The sequence below is a fragment of the Equus przewalskii genome, chromosome 2 (assembly GCF_037783145.1).
Source record: "Equus przewalskii isolate Varuska chromosome 2, EquPr2, whole genome shotgun sequence".
Taxonomy (NCBI): Eukaryota; Metazoa; Chordata; class Mammalia; order Perissodactyla; family Equidae; genus Equus; species Equus przewalskii.
The window spans coordinates 1,331,378-1,353,451 of NC_091832.1; the positions used below are offsets into that span (position 1 = coordinate 1,331,378).

The 22,074-nt window shown below is 48.2% G+C and overlaps 3 long non-coding RNA genes across 6 annotated transcripts; 2 read left to right on the forward strand and 1 right to left on the reverse strand.

The window, feature by feature from the left end:
• The first annotated feature begins 1,572 nt into the window (after positions 1 to 1,572).
• On the forward strand, positions 1,573 to 16,256 carry LOC139081878 (uncharacterized). Of its 2 annotated transcripts, XR_011537323.1 has the most exons (3): positions 1,650 to 1,861; positions 2,641 to 2,689; positions 4,407 to 4,605. It is a non-coding gene; the product is annotated as an uncharacterized lncRNA (long non-coding RNA). The 2 variants fall into 2 exon arrangements; XR_011537322.1 differs by lacking the exons at positions 2,641 to 2,689; positions 4,407 to 4,605 and adding an exon at positions 15,198 to 16,256 and having other exon boundaries at positions 1,573 to 1,861.
• On the reverse strand, positions 4,594 to 11,810 carry LOC103545061 (uncharacterized). Of its 2 annotated transcripts, none has more exons than XR_011537320.1 (5): positions 11,649 to 11,810; positions 11,310 to 11,492; positions 10,927 to 11,036; positions 9,258 to 9,311; positions 4,594 to 5,757 (listed from the first exon to the last, which is right to left on the reverse strand). It is a non-coding gene; the product is annotated as an uncharacterized lncRNA (long non-coding RNA). The 2 variants fall into 2 exon arrangements; XR_011537321.1 differs by lacking the exon at positions 4,594 to 5,757 and adding an exon at positions 8,262 to 8,740 and having other exon boundaries at positions 11,649 to 11,800.
• LOC139081877 (uncharacterized) lies at positions 11,857 to 14,651 on the forward strand. Of its 2 annotated transcripts, none has more exons than XR_011537319.1 (2): positions 11,857 to 11,940; positions 13,724 to 14,651. It is a non-coding gene; the product is annotated as an uncharacterized lncRNA (long non-coding RNA). The 2 variants fall into 2 exon arrangements; XR_011537318.1 differs by having other exon boundaries at positions 11,875 to 13,301.
• Positions 16,257 to 22,074: the final 5,818 nt, after the last annotated feature.

Consider the following 22,074-nt stretch of genomic DNA (forward strand, 5'->3'; position numbering starts at 1 on the left):
AGGTGGGAGGAACACCAGGAGGGGGTGTGGGAGCCACGGAAAGAAAGCATTCTAAGAAAGTGAAAATGGTCACTGTATCCAACGCTGCTTCTTTTAATAGAGGATTTAAATCAACTTCTATTTATTTGAACACTGAGGTATTTGGAAGTCTTTCTTATTGTTGGGTGTAAACAGAATGGTTTCATTTTTTCCAAGCGTTGCTTCCACACTGTGCTCTGTCGAGTCCCTTCTCCCACTGGGTCCCGGCTCCCTTAATGGCATTTTTGCCAGGTTACTCAATTTTCAACAGCTTTTGACTAACAGCACAGTCTAAATCTGTTTTTAAAAACTTAATTCTGTTTATCTAAAAACAAAGTTTTTGCAAAAGGCATACCTTTCATTTGAAAAAAAATTCAGTGGAAATTTTCTAACATGTATAAAACTAGAGAAATCCTCTTCATTTTAAACCTCAATCTTCTCTCAGGTTCAAAGTTCTCCTCCAGAGGCTGGAGGGGGACACGTGGGGACCTACGATGCCCTGCTGTCAAGGGGCTCACTCCTGAGTACATCTTCAGGGCACTTGCGCTCCCTTTGGAGCTGGGACCGCATCTTCTGCCCCTCCCGTCATTGGTGACATCACGCATTCCTCTGATGCCTGGATTCTCTCTTCATCCTCCACTCTCTCCTGCCTGAAAAGACCACCGACCCCCCCCCCCTGCCCCCCGCCAATATTATCTCTGAGCCCATCTTCCATACCTCTCAGGGACTCGGAACGAGGGCTGGGGGGCAGCAATCTCCCCCCAACTTAACCTCTAGTACCCCTCGGATTTCTAATTGCATTATATCTTGTTTATTTATTGATCTATTCATTTATTTGCTCAACAACGTTTATCGAGTGCCTACTTTGGGTCAGCCCCTTGCTTGAAGTGGTGAACAGCAGACATGTTTCTGCCATGATGGAGCTCACAGTCCAGCAGGGAAAACAGGTGCTAAGTACGTAATGATGCTGAACTGTGATGCTGCATTATACATTGTACACACACGGATACTCATCTTTTAAATTCAGTTTAGACATCGTCTCCTCCAGGCAGTCTCTCCAGATTCTCCTGGTTGCGTTAGGCACCGTCCTATGTGCCCTGCTGGCATCCTATAAATGTCTCTGTCCTACCACTTCACACACTGTGCTGCCACTGTAGATGAGGCTGTCTTCCACCTTCCCTACAGTGAATGGTGGGCTTCAGAGGCGCCAGGATCGTCTCATTTCCTTCTTAATCCCTAGCTCAGTTCCTGGTACATAATAGAGTCCAATAAATGCGAAGTAAAAGGCTGACTGAAGAAACATTTTCTTTATTGGGTCTTTCCAAGGAGGGTCCCAATAAATGTCACTTCTGAACGATTTAAGAAATAATTCAGGAGTAAAGACACAGACCGAATACGACCTTTAGGAGTGCTGGAGGCTCTGTTGGAGGATGTAGCTTAGCTGAGGACCAAATGGGGCTGCCAGGGAGCCACAGCAGTAGGCAGATGCCCACCCAGGTGAGGGGCCCTAGGGGCCGGGAGGGGGTGGCTGAAGCGCAGCGGAGCGTGCTCCCCGGTGGGGGGTGGGGAGTGGGGGGCGGGGAGTTGTTCCTCGCTTGTCCAGTCAACCTCCCAGATCGACCCCGAGAGAAAGGGCCCCGCCCCCAGGGGCAGAAGGTGCTGATGGGGGAGAGAGGTCCGGAACACAGAGGCCGCGCTAATTTGCCCTTTACGGGAAGGAAACACCAGACAGATGTCAGCAAGAAATGTTCCCTGTGACCAGCTCCACCCTTTCTCCTATGTTTGTTCACTCTTTACAAAAGCCGATGGAGGTGTCCCCTCATCTACAGAGGAGGAAGACGAGGTTCGTCATAGCTAAGACCCTCCTCGGAGGCTGCGCGTCGAGGAGGTGGGAGAGAGAGCGGGTTCGACTGTGATGGGTAATTAGACCGAGGTCTCTTCGGGCGCCTGTGCGCTGGGCCCTGGAGAAGCGCGTTGGCACCTCTCCCCACGACAACCCTGTGTGGCAGGTAGCTTTAGACGCCGTTTCCTAGGTGAGGTCATGAGGCCCAGGCCACGCCCGGGGCAGCCCTGCGCAGCCTGGTTTGCCTCCAGGCTCGCCCGTCAGTCCAGTGAGGGGATCGACAGACCCCCCCCCCCAAACCACAGGACCACGGCTCCCCCCTACCCCGAGCCGGAGGGCTCACTGCTGCAACACGGAGACAACCTCTGGGGCTGGCTTTGAATCGTGCCCCTTGTCAGCCGTGTGATCCTGAGCCTTGGCCCCGGGTGACTCCCGGGTCGCAGAGATGGACAGACCCGAGGGAAGTGGGCTGCGGCCCGCGGCCAAGCCCTGCAGCGGGTGAGGACCGGGCGACGCCAGCCGAGCTTCGTGTCCTCTCTGGTGTGCCCAGCGAGGCTGCGCCCGGTGCCCTGCGCTGTCCGAGCCCTGAAGGGATGCCTAGAGCCCCTCTCTTAGTGGGTGGCACTGGGGTCCCATGAGAGAGCAAAGAGCAAACCCCAGGCGGGGGCGGGGCGGGTCGAAAGGGCAGCTGGGGGCGGGGTCTAACCGCTTCTGAGAACGCTGGTATCTCGCTTAATCCCCTTAACAAACCTGAAAGGCAGCATTACGTCTGTTTTCAGAGCCGTGAAGCGAGGATAATGAAGCGGAACAAACAGGCAGTAGGAGGAAGTGAGTGGGATCTGGGCAGGTGGAGAAGTAGAGAGAAGCGGGTCCCTGCCCCTGCTCTCAGGCGCCCCATCCTGCACCAACTGTGTCCCGGGGCAGGGGTGAATCCTGGATGTCAGAGGTCTGGGTGCCAAGTTGGCGATGTTATGCCCATTGATGAAGGGCGGAGGTCCTGCCTGAGGTCCCTGCTGGGGGAGGGGGTGAGGAGAGGCTGGACTTCAAGCCAGCCTGACTCCTGCACCAACGGGGCCTCTTTTTCCCATATACTTGTCACTTAAAGTGTTACCAGAACCAGCAGCTTCAGCATCACCTGGAAGTGTGTTAAAAAGGAGCACTCAGGCCCTGCCTCAGGCTTCCTGGCCAGAATCTGCCTCGCAGCAAGATCCCCAGCTGATTCAAATGCCCATTTACATCTGCGAAGCCCTGTCCTTCACTGTGTCTAGATTATCCCAGAGTTCCTCCTAAGGACTCCCAGCCTCTCTGGGTTCCGTCACTGGTGGGCGTCACTGTGACCTCCTGCGGGAGGCCTCTCCTGCTGCCTGAGCTCTGGGGCCTCCTGGGCACGCACAACTTGCATCGCCCCTCCGGTTCTTTGCCCGGCACCTGGGATTCTCGGCTCCTTCTTGCCCTGTCTCCACCCCAGCTGCTGAGTCCCTAGGGTACGAGAGTGCGGCACCACCTGCTGTCCACTCAGAAAGCCCCCTCTGCTGCAGTCTGCAGACCTTGTCTCATTCTGATCTTCACACGACCCCTCAAAGTAGATATTACTACCCACGTAACGGAGAGACTTGCCCAAGTTTTCAGAACTAGTTTAGTTCAGGGGAAGGGCTCCTCGCAATGCTCTCTTTCTCCACCTCTTCCCCCAAATTGAAAACCTCACTGCCAGTCTGGAGGTGCTGAGACCCGGGTACAGTACTTTCTTTAAAGAGGGCTTGCGGCTGTTACAAGACTCAGTCATCTGGAGCCCCTGCTGGCCTGTACACACCCCGGGGCGAGCGGCCAGCCCAGGGGGCTTTCCTCTGCTGGCGGGAGCTCAGCACTCCAGCGGAGGGCACTGAGCCGGAGACGGCAGCCTTGGCCTCCAGCCTCAGCTGGACTCACTTGCAGTGCGACTTTGGGAAAGTTAGCTTGTGTGTGTGAAGTACCGCTTACCTCAGCACCCTACACAAAGGAGGCCCTCAGTAAGTGGCGATTCCTATTGTCCCTGGGCCTCAGTTTCCCCCTCTGGAAAGTGAAGATGTTCTGCTGGAATCAGTTGTTTCACAGTGCAGTCCAAAGAGTTTTGGGGCTGTCAGTCTGCGTCTGTGCTGGATTCCGGCTGAGACGGTGGTACCGAACCTCCTAGGCTCGAGTCCGTGTGCCCACTGCGCAGCAGGCCAAACACTGAGACCTCCGTGCTTAGAGATGGAGAAAGGTTTATTTAATTGGCCAAGATGAGAAGGCAGAGCAGGGGTTCTCTCAAATCTGCCTTAACAAGAGAAGAAGGCAGGGAGTTTCACAGAGCTACAGGGTGTGGCAGGAGGAGTTTGAGAGAAACAAAGGGGTCACTCCCAATAAGCCCCTGGGCAGTCTCACCCCCTGGCAGCCGGGGGCTGGTTCCCTGGTGGTCCTGAAGGCCTTCTCTTTCTTCTATAAAACTGGCTCATAAATCCTAGTGACACTTGAGTTACCCCTCAGGTTAGGAAAACAGCAAATTGACGAGATTAACTTCTTTTCACAGCAGGTCGAAAGGCCATCCTGTTGAATATTCACAGTAACCTTAGGTATCCCCAGTCAACAGGAAAGAGAAAGCAAACCGATGCCTGTGCTGCCCTGATTTCAACAGAGCAGCCAACCTTTTATCCATTTCACAAACAAGCTTCCTCACGAGACCTTCTGTAAATGTATATATATATATAAAATAATTTTGAAAATCCTTATGCTGAATAGTCTCCAAAAATCCTTGTGCTGAATAATCTCTGCAGTCCTTACAGTTAGGACAGGCTATGATCCAGGCCTGATTTTCATGTCTTGGGATTTATTCATTGAGACACTAAACAAGTATTTATTGAGTGCAGTGAAGTTGTTTACTGAGTGACAGGACCTGATCACTGTTTTGCTGTCGGGGAAACAGGCCATGGGAGCATGTGTATGACAGAAACCCTAGTCCTTTCTCTGTAGCAGCAGAGCCCTGAGTTTCAGCTGGACACCTGGCTGCACAGAACAAACCTGCATTTCCCAATCCCCCAGGTAGCTGGATGTGGCTGTTTGGCTGTATTTTGACCAGGGGGTATAAATGGAATGGTGGGTACAGTTTGTGGGCTGTGCAGTTAGAGTAAGAGGGCATGCCCTCCCCTTCTCCATTTCTTCCTGCCAACTGGACAGAATGCAGACTTGAGCGGTGAGCAATGGGGTCATGCGAGCAAAGGAAACACCCTAGGGAGGGTGGGGCCATGAAAACAAGGAGCCTGATGCCATGGGACTGCCCCACAAGTCCTGAGCTCCTTCCGCCCTGCAGCTACATGAGTGAGAAACAAACCCTGTCTTGTTTAAGCCACTGTTTATTTGGGTCTCTGTTAGAGTAAATGAATATGTATATATCCTCACACACATGCAGTAACAGAGTGGGCACGAGTGGGACCAGAGAGACCGGTTAGAAGCTTTCGAAATAGCCCAGGCAAAGCCGGTGGTGGTTTGGGCAAAGGCGGTAGCTTTGGAGGTGATGAGAAGCTCCGGTTCTGAAGATATGGCCAAGATACAGGTGATGATATTTGCTGATGGAGTGAATGTGAGGTATTAGGAAAAGAGTAGAGTCGTGGACGATTCCAAGATTTGGAAGAATCTCTTGCCAGATGGAGAGGATTAGGGGAGGAGAGTGCCTGAGGTTGCAAATCAGGAGTTCATTTGGGGACACGTTAAGTTTGAAATGCCGAGTAGACATCCAATGTTGATTAAGCATTTGGATACAGATGTCAAGATTTAAGGGAAGCAGGACCAGTCTGGTAGTGTAGTGTTAAGTTCGTGTGCTCCACTTCAGCGTCCTGGGGTTCATGGGTTTGGATCCTGGGGGCAGACCTTCTTATCAAGCCATGCTGTGGCGGCGTCCCACATACAAAATAGAGAAATGTTAGCACAGATGTTAGCTTAGCAACAATCTTCCTCAAGCAAAAAGAGGAAGAATAGCAACAGATGTTAGCTTAGGGCCAATCTTCCTCACCAAAAAAAAGATTTAAGAGAAGAGAGAATTGACATGTATAAAAACAGACCTCTTGGGCAAAAACGTAGGGAAAAAAAGTAGAATTTCACAGTGAGAATCTAATCAAGCTGCTGCCTTGTCATTTTCTGTGGTTGTAATATGGCTTTTAATTAGCCATGTCTACAGACCCCTCGGCACTGGGAAACCCACAGGACAAATTACGGCTTTGTGCACCTTGGAGAGTGTATCCTGACGTCTGAACAGCTCAGATTCCAAGGCACATAGTTACTGACAAATAAAAATGGCAAGCAATAGGATATATTGGAGTATATGAGGAAGCCATTTGGTATAAACCTAATTCGGCCTGACTTTGTTTTTCCAAAAGGGGCTGACTGTGGCCATTGAGCATGCATTGTATGTCTGCTTAGACATTTTGAGATAAAGGTGCAACTTCCCTCCCCCTCCCAACATTGGCATCTCCTTAAAGATTAAGCATCTTTCTTTAGGCTGGGAACTGATTGCAGCGCTCATCTGTGACAGCCCAGCTCAAGGCAACAGACCTGCCAGCCTGTGGGGTTCACTGAGACAGCAGGCCTATCTGCTGTTTCCATCAATCGCTGTGCTGACAGAGCAGCCTCGTGACTATTGTAAAAGGGACATTTCAATCATGTGTGAAACATACTCTTTGAGGGTATATAACCACCCTTATACCCCCACTTCTTTGGAGTGCTCTGTTCCTTTGTGGAAAGACTCTCCCGGGTTATAATCCTCAGATTTAAGCTCAGAATAAACTCACCCAAATTTTCATTTATAGATTGGTTATGGATTATTTTCGTCGACATTACCCTCTGAGAAAGCTTTTCAGAGTGAATGGCATTTGGGAAAGTTGGGAAGTTGGGGAACTGGATTTTGAACACATAATGGAAAGAAGAGTGGTCAGAAGTTCGGGCTTGGAGTCCTGAACTCTGTCTAGGGACCTGATGACATGGGACAAGTCATCTAGTACACATACTGTACGTTTACCCGTCCATCCATCCAGCATCTGAATAGAATATCTCCAGTGTTGTTTCCTTTCTCCTGAATCTCCCCCATCCCTACACCGTATGCTTGGGCTGTGCTACTTATTGCCCAAGTCAGATAAGAGAGGAAAACACCTGGAACGGAAAAAGCTATAGAATACAAAAGAAAGAAGATAAGAAATAAAAGCCTATCTATCCAGTCAGAAGTGGGTAATAGAAAGCTCTTCTGGCCTCAGAGTTCGGGGCAGTGGACACAGAGGGCTGCGCTCTCTGTAGCAGGAGCTGTTTTGTGAGAGAGGTTTGGGGACAACAGTCATAATAGTTTGCTTCTTGTTTCTCAGGGTCTGGCTCTGGGAAATTTCAAGTCCTAGGTTCATTATGGCACCATGTCCAACACAGCGTGGTAATAGCTAAGGAGGGGGTATAAGGGCAATGTCACAAAGGCTGCACACCAGCTTGGGCTAGATCGAGAAACAGAGCATTCCTGGAAGCCCCAGCGGTGGGGTCAAGAGCTAAAAGTTACAGGCACCTCGCAACTAGAGGAAAAAGCCTTTAGCATCAGGGACCATGGATGGATGGATGACACCTGGAAGACCACAAGTATTATGAACGCCTCATAGACATCCTCAGAGGACCCAGCGACCGAGCTAAACCTGCCAGCCCGCTGGAGTACACTGAGAACTGTGGAGCTCTTGGACCAGGGTCTATCCACATTCGTACTCTTTTCCCTGCCACCTCCATCACCATGTGGATGCATGAAACTCATGCCTGCACCCAGCCGCCATCTTGGGAAAGACGGCAAGGGAGAGCCTTTTGAATGAAGAGAGAAACAGTATTGATAGAGGGCTTGAGTTTAAATTATCAACCCTAAGGCAGCTGAATTTGGCAGAAAAAGACTGCATGAGTCCAAAACAAACTGAGTTGCCTTTAAGTGGCAAGTTTAAGGATTATTTTCCACCATCAGTAGGAATGCGGATGCAAGAGCAAAGTAAGATCAGTTATTGCCAAAGAAAATTATGTTATTTTCCACGTCAGAGTTGTGTGGAAATTTTTAATTTTCTGCTATTATTCTTTCGTTTATTCACTCTTTTACTCATCCCACAAACATTTACTGAATGCCTTCTTTCTGTCAGGCCCTGGAGAGGTAGATGAAGAAGATTTTTCTGCCCTCAAGAAGCCGAGAGATTGGGGTGGAGGCGCTGCCCCGATCCCAGAGTGAGGTTAGCAGGGCTGTGACAGAGGCCAGCCCAGGGGAGGAGCAAAGGGCACTTGCCCAGCCTGGGCAGACAGTCAGGGAAGATTTGCCAGAGGAGCTGGTGCCTGACCTGACTCTTTAGGATCAGTGGGAGCTGACCAGGTGGCAAAGGACAGACAGGAATCGTGGCATTCCTTCCTGTGTTTATTTATTCATTTATTCGTTTAACTAATACTTTTTGGGTACCTGCTAAATTCAAAAACTGATCTAAGCAATGGAAATGCAGCAGTGAATGAGAGCCCTGCCTTTATGGAATGTAAATTCTAATAGGAGAAAAAGAGATGGTAAAAATACAGGAGGATAAATATGTAATATAATATCAGATAGTGATAAATCAATGAAGAAAAAATAAAGCTGAGTAAGGAGACAGAGGGAGGCCAGAGTGGGAGGTGAGAAAGGGGCCAGAGGCTATTTTGAATAGGGTGAGAGGGGAGGCCTCTGATGAGGTGAGATTTGAATGGAGATCATTGGAAATGAGAGCGTTAATCATGTGACCATCTGGAGGAACAACATTTGAGGGAGAGGGAACAGCAAGGGCAAAAGTCCTCAGTCTGGAGTTTCCTTGACAAGTTCAAGGAGCAGCCAGGAAGTCCAAGTGGCCGGAGCTGGAAGGGGAAGGAAAGGGAGGCAGGAAATTAGGTTGGAAAGGTATCCAGGACCAAATCAGACAGAACCTTGCAGGCCATGATTAGAAGTCTGGATTTTGTTCTGAATGTGAAGAGAAGCCATTGAGGTTTCAAGGCATGAGATGGTAGGGAGCATTTGGGGACTTACAGGGAATTTGATATTAGACTGTAAAGTACACAGTAGAGATCATAAAGGAATGAGCCAGAGAGGTAAGCTGGAAAACAAAATAAGAGCATGGAACACCAACCAAAGAGGCTGGAGTCATCATCTAGGTGAGAGCTGATGACGGAGTAGTTGCAGCCAGGCTGAGGGTGAAGAAGAGAAGTGGAAGCAAAAGACAGTGAGGGAGAGCCGGAGCTTGGCTGGGTTTGAGAGGTGGGGGAGAAGGAGGAGGCTGGTTCTCTTCTCCCTCCCAGTGACCGTGCCATTCCTGTGGACTTGAACACCATCCTTGTGATAGTGACTCCCAAACTTACGTCTCCAGCCCAATCTCACCTCAGGCCTCACCGCCCGCCGCCTCCTTGGCTTCTCCACTGCCTCACAGATATCCTGCGGGTTCAAAGAAAAGTCTTGATTGGCCCCCAGCTCCCCCTCCCATCCTGTCTTTCCACCTTAGCGACAGTACCGTCCATACAACCCATCAAGCCAGATGCCTGGGAGTGGCCTTGACTCCTCCTTCCATCCATTCCTTCCATCCTGTGACCACTCTGTTGCAAGTCCTAACATTTTAAAATGCATTTGAATCTGTTCACAACTTACTAGACCCCCTGCCATCACCTTAGCCACAGTCACTGTCATTGCTTGCTCAAACCAGCAGTCTAAGAATGGAATGCAGAAGATAATCAGTTGAGGTCCAGAAAATACCAGACCTTCTACTTATATTTATTGTAGCATAGGCTTTGTAACTTATTTTTTGTGTTTATTTCATGATGCACATTCCATGTTAGTATGGCAACTGATAATAGCCAACACTTAATGAGCACCTACCATGAACCGGCCCCTGTTCTAAGCACTACGTGTTAATTGGCTCATATAATTGTCCCAACAACCAGGTTGCTATTATTGTTATAATATTTATTTTGCAAATGAGAAAACTGAAACACAGGAGTTATAAATCCACAAGATCACACAGCTAACAGTGCTTGTGGCAGACGCAGAGATGTGCTGCATTTATCCCTCTTGAAAGGACTCCTCGCCCAGCTGAGTGGAGGTGATGGGCTGACAGCCTCCGGTTCATTCTTTCAGGCGCCCTCAGCCTTCTCAGTGCAGTCCCAGACAATGACCGAGCAAGGTGATGGCACAAGGGCCTCGGCATCTCCACCCAGAGTGGGACTCCTCCAATGGGCTCTCTCCTCCAGCTGCCCTTTGGGCTAAGAGACTTCATCAACCTGTTTCACAGCTAGCAGTTTCCTCTGCCCAGTCCTGCTCACTCCTTTCCTCCATAAACCCTCTTGGTCCTCACTGTGTCTCATTGTCTGCTTCCCAGTAGCCCCAACAGAGATGGTGGCCGAGCCAGGATCCAATGCCTAGGCACTGTAGATGATTCTCTGTGCACCGCAACACCCTGTCCCTCCTTCTGTCTTTGCATTTGCCACATGGTGTTTACACTTTTGGTTTCTGAGTCTGGTATGTGTGTGTGTGTCAAAATATATATAAGATAAAATTTGCCTCTTCTACCATTTTGAAGTGTTTTTACTAGTCGTCCAAGAAATTGCTTATTAAACTGAAGAATTAGAATTTCTTTTGAGATAACCTGGAAAAACATGGAAGAGGTTGCCAACCCAAAGTCAATGGTACCAGAACTGCAATTTGTTTAGAGTAGCAAAGTGCACAACTGAGAAATAGATGCACACTTGCCGGCCTCTCATTCAGATTGAGGCGGCCATTTGACAGTTGCAGCGAATAAGATGTAAACCAAAGACTAACGGTGATTTCTCGGCAAAGATGACATTCCTGAAATGGTGCTGCCACTTCCTCTTTTTTTATTCCTTCTACTTCTCGTCTGTTAATTGTAAAACTTGGTTGAGTTCTTTTGCTCTTTGCAGTTAACATAAGTCTTAACTGATACAATGGTCAAAGGCACGCAGGCTTGTACCTGAGCCTAAGATCCCAGAGACAGTCCGCTGAGGAAGGATGGTAAACAAAATAAACAGGAAGTACTTACTGAACACCTACAGTGCTCTGGAAATGCCAGCCTGGGCGTTTTCAGCATTCTCTGGTTGTTACAGAAGGGAGACGAAGGAAATCCCATTTAAGGTGGCTTGGATAAAGCCACTAAAAGGCAAATAAAAGAATGAGGAAAATCAATGGAGTCTTGGAGCCTGATCAGACATATTTTTGCCCTCCATGGGAAAATAGCATATGTCCACACTGTAGCCAAGAAATTTAGGATTAGAAATTGTAAAGGGTGATCTAATCCTAGATTATAAACCAGAGATGTAGAGAAGGATGAAGAGTAAAGAAAAAGACACATTTGTACGTAATATCTTTCGCAATCTATTTAAATGAACGTTGAAATGAAAACAATAATATAGAGAATAAAAATACCCGATGACAACAGCATCTATGTTTGAGTGGACCATAGAGTGAAAGCGTTCTGAGGTCCTTGTATCCAGTCGTATCTAGTCACGTGGTAATGAAACTGCAGAAAGCCGAAGAGAGAGCCTCTTGAAAGTAATCCCTTGGTTGATGAGGGAAAGTTCTTCTTTATTGAAGAATCTCAGCTAATAACTGCAGAAAGAAGGGTAGTATTGGAAAATCACCATTTTGCAGCTCCCTAATAAAATAATGGATCTAGTCAACAATCACCAATGGCTGCAAAACATCATTAAGTGAAAAATTGATGGGGAACTTTATAATGGATCAATGGAAAACACCTGAACTCACAGGTCAATCTTAACTGCAGCAAAATTTGGATAACCAGACATTATGTGGCTCCTAATGTGATGCTATAGGGAGTATTCAGCAGCCACCTACGAAACTGTGTTGCCCACCCCCCCAAAAAACTTGAATCTGAATCTCATCAAGGCTCTAGGTCTACCAGTTGACAGGAAATGTGGAGGATGACATCACAAAGAGATGATCACCCGAACCCAGAATGTAGGAAAATTCTACAAGACAAATGACCCGGTGTATTCATTCAGGTCCCAGCAGGAAACAGATGGCATACTCAAATTAGGTAACTTGAAGAGAGCTTAATCAAAGGACTATTTACAAAGATTTCAGCAGGATGTAGGGAAACTAGGAGGGAACAAGGGGTAGCATGGGACCCAGAGCTAATCACAGCTCCAGAGACATTACCACTCTGTGGATGAAGGGACAGGAAAGGGAGCAGATACTGTAAAAGGGGTACATGGAGAGAGCAAGAGAGAGGGAAGGGAAGGAGGGAGAGAGAACAAACTATGTGACGAGGGTCTCATGACAAGGACTGTGACCTTCAGTTGAAAGACACAACAACCTAGCCAAGAAATATTGTACACTGATGGTCGGAATAATGGTTACACTCTATTTGGAATAAAATAGAAAAGGGAGGAAGAAAGATTTAATTCTGACAAAAATAAATTTAAGAATCTCTTCTTTTAGCTGCCAGTATTTCAGCATGGAACTGAGTGTTGACAGGTGAGGTATATTTTACATCCAGGACTGACGCAATGGATTCCAACCTTTGTTGCTGTGTCCACTCCTGGCCCTCAGTCAGTTCTCCACTTAGTAGGCAGTGTCTTTGAAAACTGCAAATCTGGTCTGGAGGTTAAACTGCTTGAAACATTTCAGTTGCCCTTCGATAAAGATTTTCAGCCTAATTCATAGGGCATTCCATGATCTAGCATTTTCTTGCCCCTCTAGTCCTCCTGCCCTTGAACGGCTTTACCCCAGCCACACTGGCCACCCTCGGAATGCCATGAGCTTTCCTCCTAGCAGACATTCATGGATGTGGTTCCTATGGTCTATGAGGTGTTTAGGGCTCAGCTGCAGGAATCAGAATTCGCTCCAGTTAGCTTAAGCAGAAGGGGACTTATTAAGGATATTGCACAGCTCTGGAAGCAGTGTCAGGCCTGGAAAAGAAGACTAAAGAGAACCTCGAGAGCCTCGGCGGCTTGGCCACTGGAGGAATTTTTGCCTCTTCTGCCATCAGGGCGCTGGCAGCCAACCTGGGAAGCTGCCCCTGCAGCTGCTGTCTTCCAGGATTCGGAAACCACTCAAATTGGCAAACAGCCACAATCTAGAAGCTAAACGACCAGGAAGTCACCACGGTCAAGAGGTGCCTCAGGAAAGGCAGATCTCCTGTTTATTCACCAGTAAAAGTCACAGAAGGAGGGAGGCGAAGCCACTTGATCACTTCCGTCTTCTGAATCCTGAACGAGTGCCTCTGACTGATGGAGCGAATTCACGTCCAGAACCTGTCCTACATGGAAACCTGGGAAATGTGTTTTTTAGCTTTCCAGTCTACACATTCTGGAAGGAGGTTGGAGGTGATATTGAGTGCCAAAAGACCACGTCTGCCGTAGCCTGGAACCTGGCCCAGTATTACTCATCCTTCAGGTCTGGAGTCAGACTTCACCTGCGTAAGAAGGCATGCCCTGACCCCCAGTCTATTTAGATGCCCCATCTCATCCCACTCCTTGCTGGAAATATCCATACCACTCTGTGATTCCCATTACAAATTACACAGTCACCATCCTCCTACTCTGAGAACGTGTCCGTCTCCCTGCTAAGCTTCATGATGGCAGAGATTTTATCTATCCTGATTACTCTTTGTATCCTCAATAGCTTGCCTAGTGCATGGCACATTATAGTCTCTTTATATAAAATAAATGAGTGTGCTGAATGAATAAATAAATAAATGCACGCAGGAGAGGATGGGAGTATTATAGAACAGCTTGTAGTAAGACAAGTACAGACATCAATTGGAGGAAAGTTCCTCCGACATGGGAGGGAGTGACAGTCTCTGATTTGTTTTGCAGGAGTGGATACAATGTTAAGTTTGAAGTATGGCAGGCCTGCATACCTTCTGGAAATGTCCATCACATTTTCTTCAGCAGCCTTTAATGGAACCAAATTCTCCTGAGAGAATGACACTTCCCATTCACTGACTCCAGTAAGGAGCATCATTCCCAGGTACTTGACTTTGAGGAGGCTGGAGATGAATGAGATGCTCAGAAGCCTAAAAGACGCAGGAGTGGTCTTTGTTCAGAGGTTGCCCACTGCCCAGTTCTCAGAGCAGACTGAATCTCAGAGAAGGAACATTTCCCTTACAGCTCTTGGATGGATGTGTTTTGAAAACAGACTTACTTCTCCAAGGATTTGACCTGACAACTTGTTCGCCTGTGAGGGTTGGATCTGTGTGGAAGCCTAGCCCTAATACTGAAAAGTTTTACTTTTCTGAAGAAAGGGACTGAAAGGCAGCTACATGTTTGGCACAGTAATGCTAAGGCTCTGGCACAAAATCAGTCTGTCAGAAGCTCCTTTCCTCTGGATAGACGGACCAGTGACACTGGATGGACTAAAGTCTTGTCTCAAATGAATGTAGAGCCCACTTCGGGATTTCCAGCCCCTCTGCCTCTGGCTCCAAAGAACTGGCTTTACCATTGACGTTGTTAACAGCAAGGTCAGTGACGGGGGATCAAAGCCCAGGGGAGAAACTGGGGCTGGTCAAGGGGGAGCCACCTGCCACAGAGCTTGGTTTTAACATCTGTTGTCTAGGGTCACACTTCTCCAAAAGATACACTACTGTGGTCAAGATCAAGGTCACATGGAAAAGAGGTATTCATAAGAAATTCATAATATGTATGTGTACATATATATGTGTGTATATATATATATATGTAAATCTGTAACATAGCTATTTATAAAACATCAATAAACAGTGGTTGTGGCATGTAAGATGCTAAAGGTCCTCTTGTGCCTCATTCTTGCTTGATCTCATGATTGATCCATTCACCCCCAAATTCACCCCACCCATGAATCCTCCTTTGTAATTAACTAATCTATGAAACCTTTTATTTTTTCTTTCAGTGCTGCTACTTTCTTTGGTACTACTTTCTTGGTTTAGATAAATCATTCAGAATAGAGCTCTGGAGTCAGACTTTCTCAGTTTAAATTCCAAATCCACCACATGCTGCTGTGTGACCTAGGAAAATTGACCTAATTTCTCCCTGTCTCAGCTTCTACTCTGTAAAGTGGAGACTAAAATATAACCATGTGGAATTCCTGTGGGAATTAAAGGAGGTAATCCATATAGCATTTAAAACTGTGCTTGGCATATTATAACTCCTCAATGGTATTCATTATCCTTCTTATAATTATCGTTATTAATATTCACTTGTAGCATTCTTTTACTCTTTAGAGACATCGCTTTCATGGATTTTATGTAGTTAGTCAAATTTATGGTTTAAATGACAGCTGCATTAAAATTATCTCCCCCCTTCTCCATTCTAGGACTTTAAAGACAGCAAGTGAGCATGGGTTGATCTCAAGATGAACTGGAACTGAAGAAATCGAAATTAGAAACCAAATGTCCATATTTCAGAGAAAAGAACTTTACCATTGATCAGTTGCCCTGGGCAGTAAGAAACAGATCGGGCACAAACTGGCTTAAGCTGGAAGCAAACGAATTAGTTCACGTAGAAGGTGTCAACAGCAGGGTGGGCTTCAGGGTGGGTGGATTCAGAGGCTTGAGGGCATCATTCTGTTCCTCGGTTCCATTCTGTCTCTCCTCGCTGTCCTCCATAGCACCGGCCTCATGCTAAGTCTGGTTCCCTTGTGTTCGAATGGTGACTGCCAATGGCAGTCGGGACACGTGTTTTCTTTCCCACCCAGGGAGGGAGAAGAAGAGGCTAGATACCCATGACACATTCTTCCCTGGCGTCCCCAGGAGCCTCTGCTCATGACTCAGGGGCCTCCCGGAGAGGAGATGGTGGTCCCAGGCTTGCGCAGACCCATCTGCTGGCGCGGAGTGGATGTAGCCTCTAGGATCACACGAAGAGGTTTCAGCTGTGCTGGGGCTTCCCCACTTTCATGTTCCTTGAGTGTAAACTAATGGGGCTGTTCTGTTTGTCTATTGCTATACAACAAATGACCCCAAACTTAGTGGCTTGAAGATACAGTCATTTTATTGTATCTCCCAATTTACGGGTCATGAATTCAGGCAGGACCCAGCTGAGAGATGCTTCAGCATCACATGGCTTGGGCTGGGGTCACTCAGCGGTATTTGGCTGGCAGCCAGGCTGGTCCGAGGGTCCTAGGATGTCATCACTCACATGATTGGCACCCTAGCGATACTGGGGGCTGGGCTCAGGTGGGCGCCTCTCCCTCGTTGTGTGGGCCCTCTCCTTGTGGTCTCTCCAGCGGAGGAGCTGAACTTCTCACATGGTGGCTCAGTTTGCTACACAGCTGCAAGTGACAGAGAAATTGTGAAATACAAGATGATTCCCAATGATTTGACATGTCATCTCCACTGTCCATAATAAACAAAAAGAAACGGGCATTCAATTTTAATAATAGATGCTTTGTTTTTCTCCATGCCCCCTAAATAGATGTGTCCATTTTTAAAATATCTGTTTGAAGAGATGCCGCTTTGCCATACTGTCCAGGGTGCCGGCGTCGCTGGCTCACCCTGTATGGTATGACTGTGGGGTTATCTTTCCTTCCCATCACCCCTGCTTGGTCTAGGGCATCATCACGTCTCCCATGCTATCCCAGTAGCCTCCATCTGACCCTCTGGCACCAGTCTCACCCTCTTCCACTCATCCTCTACATGTTTTCCAGTGTGATTTTTCTGAAACAAATCTGCTCAGACCATTCTCTTGTCTAAAGTCACTATGGGGTTCTCTTTTACCAACCAGATAAAATTCACTCTTGAGTATGGCTTACAAGTTCTTTTATAAGTTGTTCTTGTCCTGGATCAAATACCCTGATTATTACTGGAATATAAGTTCCAAGGAGGCAGGAATCCTGTCTCTCTGGTTCATTGCTTTATCACCCTCACTGAGACCAGACCTGACACACAGAAGGTGCTTAAGAAGTATTTGTGGGAGGAAGAGAAGGTCAGAGGAGGGAAGGAAGAAATGAAGGATGTTAGTTCCTACAGCGCCCTGTGCTTCTTCTATTCATAATGTTCATTTCTAGTTTAAGGCCTGGCTTCCTCAGTAGACTGTAAGTTCCAAGGGGGCGATGAGCACACCCAGTTCCCTATTCCTAGCACAGTGCCTGCCACAAAGTAGGTGCTAGAACAATTTCTGAAATAAATGAATTAATAATACGATAAGGGCTCATGGCACAGACACAGAGCAGGGAAAGCCTGAAGGACAGGCCAGTTGCCTCGCTGGAGTTTAGAAATGGGAATGGGAAGAGGGCAGGACATGAACGAGTCCTTGGAAGGCAATGCCAGTGGCTTCTGATTCGGGGCCCTGGCTCATGGGAGTCTGGGTAATTGGTCACCTTTAAGCCTGTGGCTCTAGGGGGTTGAGTCCTGTGCTCAGTCCTCATATCCCTTTCGTGCATCCAGTTTTCTCTTTTGGCACAGGTATCCAACCCTGCTAGTTTTTTTCCATGAGAGCGAATCTTCTGAAGTGAAGTATGGACTGCCTTGTCTCAACCTCCTGGAATATGACCTCATTCCTTCCCCCGCTGGGTCCACTCATTAAGCAGCCTGCCCATCCTGCTCCATCAGGCAGCCTGCCAGGCATGCACTTGGCATAGGAGTCCCAGTTCAGGGCCAAGGCAGCCTTTACTGTTTAAGAGCGTGGACTTTGGAGTTAAGCAGACCAGGGTTTGGAGCCTGAATCCATCACTCACTAGCGGTGTGGTCTTGGGCAAGTTTCTTATCTCTCTGAGCCTTGACTTCATTATCTGTAAAGTGGAACCAACAAAAGTGCCTAATTCATAACGTATTTGTGAGGATCAAATTAAATAATCCATGAGCCTACCCCAGAGAGAGCTTCATAAATGTTGAGCATTACTTTTCTACTCAAGAACTTCTCTTGCCCTTTGGCAGGTCATGAATTTCCCTGGGATGGAGCAGTGGTGGAGGGAGAAAGGGGGGAGGGGAATTGGCACGTATTGAGCACCTATGATGTACCAGGTGCCGCACTGACATATCTGCGAGACTTGTCTCCCCCAAACCACATGACAACCGCGTGTTGTCGAGTGAACATCAGCCCCATTTTCCAGTGGAAGGGATGCAGATTGTAGAGTCGACAAACCTGGGTTGGAATCCAGGTTCTGAAACTCACTTGCCATGTAAGTCAGGGCAATGCCCTTCCCCTCTTGGGGCCTCGGTTCCCCAGCAGTTGTGGCAATTCCTGTCTGGTAGGCTTGCTGTGCAGGTTTTACAAGCGAACACTGTGTAAAAACACTCAGCCAGATGATGCTTAGTTCATGTGCTTTATTCCCACGAGAGCCCCTGGTTGAGAGCTGGGCTTGAATGGAGAGGGGGAAAACATGGAGATATGCCAGGAAGGGGACCCCAGGGCATGAGGATTCTGGAGGGGACACACTTCTCTTACTCCCTGAGAAGTGGGCTGCTATTAACACCATGAGTGGACTTCCCCGTTGGACTGGCAAAAAGATTCAGATGCCAGCTGCTCCTCCTACCTTTCTGGGCCCAGGACCTGAGAAGGGATGGTAATGATACAGCAGGAAAGAGTTCAAACAGCAGATCTGAAGGTCAGCACACCTGGGGTTAGCTCTGGCTTTGCCACTTATCAGCCACGTGACTTTGGACAAGTAATCCTAATCTCTCTGAGCCTCGATTCCCCACCCAAAATGGGGATACTGTCATGTGTTCTGGTGTCTATCGTTGTAAGACAAACCATCCCCAAATGTAATGGCTGACAACAATGATCCCCTCTCAGGGTTCTGTGTTGCCTGGGCTCGGCTGGGGGCTGCTGCTTGTGGTCTCAGGCCATTGCAGTTGGCTGGCTGGGGCCGGAGTCATCTGAAGGCTCAGCGGGGCTGGACATCCAAGGTGGCTTTCCCACTCGCCTGTCCAGCATTTGAACTGGGAGCGCTGGCAGGGCACCTCTCTCACCGCGTGGCCTCTCCACGTGCTGCCTGGGGCTTCTGCACACAGGTGGGCTCAGGGCAGCCAGATTTCTCACGGGGCAGCTTCTCACTCAGCCTTGCAGGTCTTTGTGTCCATTTCGCTGCAATCTGCTGGATACAGGTGACACTCAGCCAGCCCAGATTCAAGGGAGGAGGGTCAGGATTTGCAGCCACCTTTAAAGCGCTACACCACACAGCCCGCGTCCCTCACAGGGCTACTGTGAATGTGAGGAAAGACGTGGGAAGGTCCTTGGCGAGATCATTAAAGAGACATGCGGTTAGTGTTCCAGATGCGTCCTTCCTCTCTCCCTAAACCAGGCCCTCATCCTCTCTCTCCCGTACTAGTGGCCTCCAGAGTTGTTTCTCTGACTCCGCTGTCACCCCATTGAGTGTATCCTTCATAAATACCTGCCTCAGTGATCTGTCTAAACTGAAAGTGCATGTGCATGTGTCCTTTAATGGAAAACCAGCATTAGTGCCAAGGCCCTTTGTGATGTGGCCTCGCTCACCTGTGCAGCCTTGATGGCCACATACTCCCAACACCCTCACCGTATTATTCTGTTCCACCCGGTAGTCCTTCAGTGTCTTTGCTCACACCATTCTTTCTCCCCACAACTCCCGTCTCCTTCTGCCTTTGCCCAAACTCCCACTTTTCTAGTAACCCTTACTCATGTTTTAAGATTCCCCTCAAACGTCTTCACCGAGAAGACCGTCCACTCTCCCTTTCCACCACTGCTCCACATACCTGTTGGATTCAAGTACCCCTCTATGTGCTCCCATAAATCCAGTCCTCACTGCAGACTGGCCTTCTTGCCATTCCCCAAGCATGTCAAGCATGTTCCTGACTCAGGGCCTTCGCATGTGCTGTTCCCTTTGCCTGTGATGATTGTTTCCTAAATGTGCACTACATAACTGGCTTCCTCACTCATTCAGGTCTCGCTCGGATCTCACCCGCTCAGAAAAGCCTGCCCTGACTCGCCTATCCAAATAGCACACCCTCCATCCCTCTCCATCCTCTTGACTCGCTTCTTGCCTTTCAAGGTGCCTGCCATCTGTCTCAGTGTCTACGCAATGCTGTGCTGCAGCTGCCCCTCACCAGCTTGCGAGAGCCAATTGCTTGCATCTCCCAAATCGGTGTTCAGTGATGCCAAGTTGGAAGCTTGAAATTAGCCATGGGGAGAGTATTGACACAAAGAAAAGAACCAAATGCTACAAATTATGGTATTCTCTATTTTTTCTGGAGAACCAGTTGTTAAACACCTCCCTGTATACTCCTGTGTATACGTGTTTGTTTATTGATGATCTCCTCCACTAGATTAGAATTTCCATAAAGGTAGAGATTTGCTAATTCTGTATTCCCAGCATGTAGTGCGGTCCCTGACACAAAGTGCGTAATCAATAACATTTGTTGAATGAATGAATAAACATGCAAACCATCTAATGAGTAACAATAATTACACCGAATTGTGTGTTGAGATCCATGAAAGCAAAAATTGGCTCTTTTTTCATCTTTTGCACCTACCAGAGAGCCTAGTCCATAGAAGGAGCTCAGGAAATGTTTATAAACAAGTAAACACACTCTGCAAAGGGCTGTATTCAGGTCAGATCCAGCTGCACCCTGATGAGCATCAAAAAACTGGACTGGACACCTCCTCCAGTATTTTCCATCATGTGCCAAAGACAGAAACAAGTACAAGACCATCAGGGAAAAGGCGCTCACCTGGGCGGCGGGAGCCCAGGGCGCGGATCCCAGGGCTGCTGCATGTGCTATCTGATCTTGGGCAAGTCTCTTCCCAACCCGCCCCTCAGTCTCCCTGTGGGTAAAATGAAGCACTTGGGAATAGATGGCGGGGCCCCTCTAATTCGCAAACTGTGGTTGAGTCTGTGTCTGGAGCTGCCCCGGGCAGGGCTGCTGTAAGCTAGGACAGAAGGTGGCAGACCTGGCGGAACTGGCTTCCTATGGGTACAGGAGTCAGGGTGTTCCCAACCCCCATAAGTGGCAGATGGCAGAGGGCTCCAGAGTCCAGAACACTGGTAGTTGTGGGACAGGTCCTTTGTCCTTCCCGTGTCGCTACCCCCGCCCAGAAACCAGGGCCTGTGGGCCCATTGCATCTCCTCCCACCTGCCTCTGCGCCATGACGCTGGCACCTGACCTGAGGCTTCCCTGAAAACGATCTGCGCTTTGCCCACTTCGCCTCCTGGCACTGGACGCGGATGGACAGGCCTGGCAGCGGAGAGGAGCAGGGACGCTCCCCATTCTTGGTAGCCTCAGCTTATCATGACAAACAGGTTGGCTGAGGTGGCCTGCCAGCACCTTGCTTCCTGTTGTCACTTGTGCTCCGTGGAGGTGATCCTGCCGCGGAAGAGCCCTGGTTTTGACAGGAAAGCTGGCACTTGCTGAGTCTTCCCGTGTGCCAGGTGCTGCTCTGAGCCAGGGCGTGGCAGGCAGGCTACACACCCGGGGTGAGTCCTACGTTTGTATGAGCCCCTGTTTGTAGGGTCCGTGAGCTAAGAATGTATTCTCCATTTTAAATAATTCTTTAAATACCTCCATAATAGCCTTGAATTTTGCTCCTCAGCCCACAAGTCTGAAATATTTACTATCTAGCCTTTTAAAAAAACAGTTTCTAATCCCTGCTCAAAGTTTTAACATGGATGAACTCCTAATCCTCACAATAACCTTACGAATAAGTAAGTTACTATTCCTCCCATTTTACCGATGAGGAAACAGAGGCACAGAGAAGTTAAGCGGTTTATTGAAAGTCAAATGGCTGGTAAATGGCGAAGTCAGGACTTGAACCCAGGCTGCTGGCTTCTGAGTTCCTTCTTAACACCAAACTGCTTGATGTTTTCACTAACTGGCTGTGTGACCTTGAAGAAGTCATTTCTCTGCCTCTGTTAAATGAGGTTAAAAAGGCACCAACCCCTGTCAGAGTTCTGACTTGGGGTAGGGGGGCTTTGAAATCAGCAGACTGCAGGAAACCTGTGATGCCTTTTCTGCAGACCGTGCAAAGGTCTGGGTTTGTGCACAGTTCCATTTATTTGAGGAGAGAAGCCATCATTTTCCTCAGAAATGGATTCCATGACGCAAAACAGATTAGAACCACTGCACTAGCTTTTCTGGAAAGGTGGCTCCAGCTTTAACATTCCTTGATGTTATTGATTTGGGATGTCATTTTTGTCCCTCAAATGTTATCCGTAGGTTGTGCCCAAATGTTATTTATTCCAGTTTTCTTTTTTATGTAAATGTTATCTATTATGTTCCTCTCTG